Raw genomic sequence first — 6230 nt, 5'->3', positions numbered from 1 at the left:
TGTTGTTGTTATATTGGTGATTCTTATCACCGTTTTCCTCCCACTTTCTTTTGACTTGCTTCACATTGGCCTCTTCAGCAGTCTATTCTTTAATTCTTTCTTCAATCTGGTTCACGAGTTTGTGAGCCATTCTACATGCCTATTGTATGGAGGTGGGCTCGTGTGAACTTATATCTTCTTGGATTCTTTCCAGTAATCCTTTCACAAACGCGTCGATCTTCTCTTCCTCATCTTCGAATGCTCCCGGACACAATAGGCACAATTCTGTGAATCGTCTTTCGTACGTGGTAATATCAAATCCTTGGGTTCGTAACCCTCTAAGTTTTGTCTTGAGCTTATTGACCTCGGTTCTGGGACGGTACTTCTCGTTCATCAAGTGCTTGAATGCTGACCACGGTAGTGCATACGCATCGTCTTGTCCCACTTGCTCTAGATAGGTATTCCACCATGTTAACGCAGAACCTGTGAAGGTATGCGTAGCGTACTTCACTTTGTCCTCTTCAGTACACTTACTTATGGCAAACACCGATTCGACCTTCTCGGTCCACCGTTTCAATCCGATCGGTCCTTCGGTTCCATCAAATTTAAAAGGTTTGCAGGCAGTAAATTCTTTGTAGGTGCATCCTACACGATTTCCTGTACTGCCAGATCCAAGGTTATTGTTGGTATGTAGCGCAGCCTGTACTGCGGCTATGTTTGAAGCTAGAAAAGTACGGAATTCCTCTTCATTCATATTCACGGTGTGTCGAGTAGTCGGTGCCATTTCCTTCAAAATAGTCAAATGGAACAAGTTAATCATACAGAATATTAAGAGTAGTTAATAGTATTTCGTAGCATAATATGAACTCATTTATAAAAGCTTTTTCTTCATATTAGCGTTTTATAAGTTTAAATTCGGGTAGTACCTACCCGTTAAGTTCATACTTAGTAGCTAATATACAATTCAACTACTACAATTCTATATGAAAAACTGATTATAATAATATTTCGCTTTCAAACTTTTACACAATATTTTACAAACTTACAATACCGCTTATTTTACATATAGCATGAAATATAGCACACAATAAATTTGATACAAGATGGTTATGAAGATAATTCTAGCTAGTACACAAGTCGTTCAGCAAAGGCAATAAAGACACGTAATTCATACGTCCAGAAACAAGTCATGCATTCTGGTTTTACTAGGATTACTTCCCATCCTTGGTCTTGTGGAACATAACCGTTATGGCCGTTGATAAGACAGCGTGTTGTAACGTCGTCAAAGGGACGAGGGTTACGTAATGTCCAACAGTCCCGTAACAATCTAAAAACCTCATTTCTTATCCCAATTACCGACTCCGTCACTTGTGGGAACGTTTTGTTTAATAGTTGTAGCCCGATGTTCTTGTTCTCACTTTGGTGAGAAGCGAACATTACTAATCCGTAAGCATAACATGCTTCTTTATGTTGCATGTTAGCCGCTTTTTCTAAATCACGAAGTCCAATATTCGGATATATTGAGTCAAAATAATTTCTTAACCCATTGCGTAAAATAGCATTTGGGTTCCCCGCAATATATGCGTCAAAGTAAACACATCGTAACTTATGGGTTTCCCAATGTGATATCCCCCATCTTTCAAACGAAAGTCTCTTATAAACCAAGACATTCTTGGAACGTTCTTCGAATGTCTTACAAATTGATCTCGCCTTAAATAGTTGTGCCGAGGAATTCTGACCGACTCTAGACAAGATTTCATCAATCATGTCTCCGGGTAGATCTCTTAAAATATTGGGTTGTCTATCCATTTTGTGTTTTTATACTGTAAAATAGACAAGAGTTAGATTCATAAAAAAAAATACTTATTAATACAAGCAATTTTTACATATATCATAAAGCATAAGCACACTATATTACATATATTACACCACACGAATACAACTATCTTATTCCGACTCGCTTGTTTCTTCTTCTTCGGTTTTGGATCGTTTTGCCAAGTTTCTAGGGATATATGATGTTCCCCTAATACGAACCGTCGTTTTCCACATTGGTTTAGAAAAACCTGGTGGTTTAGAGGTTCCCGGGTCATTGTTACAACTTAAGGACTTCGGGGGTTGATGATACATATAAAGTTCATCGGGGTTGGAATTAGATTTCTCTATTTTTATGCCCTTTCCCTTATTATTTTCTTTTGCCTTTTTAAATTCAGTTGGGGTAATTTCTATAACATCATCGGAATTCTCGTCGGAATCCGATTCATCGGAGAATTGGTAATCCTCCCAATATTTTGCTTCCTTGGCGGAAACACCATTGACCATAATTAACCTTGGTCGGTTGGTTGAGGATTTTCTTTTACTTAACTGTTTTATTATTTCCCCCGCCGGTTCTATTTCTTCATTCCGACTCTTCTTTCGGTTCCGACTCTTCTTCCGGTTCCTCTTCGGGAACTTGTGAATCAGTCCACGAATCATTCCAATTTACATTTAACTCTTCATTATTATTAGGTGAGTCAATGGGACTTGTTCTAGAGGTAGACATCTATCACATAATATCAAACGCGTTAAGAGATTAATATATCACATAATATTCACATGTTAAAAATATATAGTTTCCAACAAAATTTGTTAAGCAATCATTTTTCAAGTAAACACGGTCGAAGTCCAGACTCACTAATGCATCCTAACAAACTCGATAAGACACACTAATGCAAAATTCTGGTTCTCTAAGACCAACGCTCGGATACCAACTGAAATGTCCCGTTCTTATTGATTAAAAACGTTCCATATTAATTGATTTCGTTGCGAGGTTTTGACCTCTATATGAGACGTTTTTCAAAGACTGCATTCATTTTAAAACAAACCATAACCTTTATTTCATCAATAAAGGTTTAAAAAGCTTTACGTAGATTATCAAATAATGGTAATCTAAAATATCCTGTTTACACACGACCATTACATAATGGTTTACAATACAAATATGTTACAACAAAATAAGTTTCTTGAATGCAGTTTTTACACAATATCGTACAAGCATAGACTCCAAATCTCGTCCTTATTTAAGTATGCGACAGCGGAAGCTCTTAATAATTACCTGAGAATAAACATGCTTAAAACGTCAACAAAAATGTTGGTGAGTTATAGGTTTAACCTATATATATCAAATCATCATAATAGACCACAAGATTTCATATTTCAATACACATCCCATACATAGAGATAAAAATCATTCATATGGTGAACACCTGGTAACCGACATTAACAAGATGCATATATAAGAATATCCCCATCATTCCGGGACACCCTTCGGATATGATATAAATTTCGAAGTACTAAAGCATCCGGTACTTTGGATGGGGTTTGTTAAGCCCAATAGATCTATCTTTAGGATTCGCGTCAATTAGGGTGTATGTTCCCTAATTCTTAGATTACCAGACTTAATAAAAAGGGGCATATTCGATTTCGATAATTCAACCATAGAATGTAGTTTCACGTACTTGTGTCTATTTTGTAAATCATTTATAAAACCTGCATGTATTCTCATCCCAAAAATATTAGATTTTAAAAGTGGGACTATAACTCACTTTCACATATTTTTACTTCGTCGGGAAGTAAGACTTGGCCACTGATTGATTCACGAACCTATAACAATATATACATATATATCAAAGTATGTTCAAAATATATTTACAACACTTTTAATATATTTTGATGTTTTAAGTTTATTAAGTCAGCTGTCCTCGTTAGTAACCTACAACTAGTTGTCCACAGTTAGATGCACAGAAATAAATTGATAAATATTATCTTGAATCAATCCACGACCCAGTGTATATGTATCTCAGTATTGATCACAACTCAAACTATATATATTTTGGAATCAACCTCAACCCTGTATAGCTAACTCCAACATTCACATATAGAGTGTCTATGGTTGTTCCGAAATATATATAGATGTGTCAACATGATAGGTCAAAACATTGTATACGTGTCTATGGTATCTCAAGATTACATAATATACAATACAAGTTGATTAAGTTATGGTTGGAATAGATTTGTTACCAATTTTCACGTAGCTAAAATGAGAAAAATTATCCAATCTTGTTTTACCCATAACTTCTTCATTTTAAATCCGTTTTGAGTGAATCAAATTGCTATGGTTTCATATTGAATTCTATTTTATGAATCTAAACAGAAAAAGTATAGGTTTATAGTCGGAAAAATAAGTTACAAGTCGATTTTGTAAAGGTAGTCATTTCAGTCGAAAGAACGGCGTCTAGATGACCATTTTAGAAAACATACTTCCACTTTGAGTTTAACCATAATTTTTGGATATAGTTTCATGTTCATAATAAAAATCATTTTCTCAGAATAACAACTTTTAAATCAAAGTTTATCATAGTTTTTAATTAACTAACCCAAAACAGCCCGCGGTGTTACTACGACGGCGTAAATCCGGTTTTACGGTGTTTTTCGTGTTTCCAGGTTTTAAATCATTAAGTTAGCATATCATATAGATATAGAACATGTGTTTAGTTGATTTTAAAAGTCAAGTTAGAAGGATTAACTTTTGTTTGCGAACAAGTTTAGAATTAACTAAACTATGTTCTAGTGATTACAAGTTTAAACCTTCGAATAAGATAGCTTTATATGTATGAATCAAATGATGTTATGAACATCATTACTACCTTAAGTTCCTTGGATAAACCTACTGGAAAAGAGAAAAATGGATCTAGCTTCAATGGATCCTTGGATGGCTCGAAGTTCTTGAAGCAGAATCATGACACAAAAACAAGTTCAAGTAAGATCATCACTTGAAATAAGATTGTTATAGTTATAGAAATTGAACCAAAGTTTGAATATGATTATTACCTTGTATTAGAATGATAACCTACTGTAAGAAACAAATATTTCTTGAGGTTGGATGATCACCTTACAAGATTGGAAGTGAGCTAGCAAACTTGAAAGTATTCTTGATTTTATGTAACTAGAACTTGTAGAATTTATGAAGAACACTTAGAACTTGAAGATAGAACTTGAGAGAGATCAATTAGATGAAGAAAATTGAAGAATGAAAGTTTTTGTAGGTGTTTTTGGTCGTTGGTGTATGGATTAGATATAAAGGATATGTAATTTTGTTTTCATGTAAATAAGTCATGAATGATTACTCATATTTTTGTAATTTTATGAGATATTTCATGCTAGTTGCCAAATGATGGTTCCCACATGTGTTAGGTGACTCACATGGGCTGCTAAGAGCTGATCATTGGAGTGTATATACTAATAGTACATACATCTAAAAGCTGTGTATTGTACGAGTACGAATACGGGTGCATACGAGTAGAATTGTTGATGAAACTGAACGAGGATGTAATTGTAAGCATTTTTGTTAAGTAGAAGTATTTTGATAAGTGTATTGAAGTCTTTCAAAAGTGTATAAATACATATTAAAACACTACATGTATATACATTTTAACTGAGTCGTTAAGTCATCGTTAGTCGTTACATGTAAGTGTTGTTTTGAAACCTTTAGGTTAACGATCTTGTTAAATGTTGTTAACCCAATGTTTATAATATCAAATGAGATTTTAAATTATTATATTATCATGATATTATCATGTATGAACATCTCTTAATATGATATATATACATTAAATGTCTTTACAACGATAATCGTTATATATATGTCTCGTTTAAAAATCATTAAGTTAGTAGTCTTGTTTTTACATATGTAGTTCATTGTTAATATACTTAATGATATGTTTACTTATCATAGTATCATGTTAACTATATATATATCCATATATATGTCATCATATAGTTTTTACAAGTTTTAACGTTCGTGAATCACCGGTCAACTTGGGTGGTCAATTGTCTATATGAAACATATTTCAATTAATCAAGTCTTAACAAGTTTGATTGCTTAACATGTTGGAAACATTTAATCATGTAAATATCAATCTCAATTAATATATATAAACATGGAAAAGTTCGGGTCACTACAGTAGGCCTATCGGGAGTAACGTTCCTGATACATTTGACTAAGTCTTTGTATTACTTGATAATGAAATTAAAACCGACAAGGACAGACACAACTTGTCATGGGAAAAACTTGAACGTTTAGTCTAAATATCACGCTTTAGCATGACTTTTTGATCTTGCGAGATCAACCTTACAAACTAAATCTTGTGGTCTAAAACAACGGTCAAACTTTTGTTAAACCTATGAACTTCACTCAACCTTTTTAGTTGACACTT

The sequence above is a fragment of the Rutidosis leptorrhynchoides genome, chromosome 6, assembly GCF_046630445.1.
Source record: "Rutidosis leptorrhynchoides isolate AG116_Rl617_1_P2 chromosome 6, CSIRO_AGI_Rlap_v1, whole genome shotgun sequence".
Classification (NCBI taxonomy): domain Eukaryota; kingdom Viridiplantae; phylum Streptophyta; class Magnoliopsida; order Asterales; family Asteraceae; genus Rutidosis; species Rutidosis leptorrhynchoides.
The sequence above is the reverse complement of the archived record's forward strand: the minus strand, read 5'-3'. Positions refer to the sequence as shown.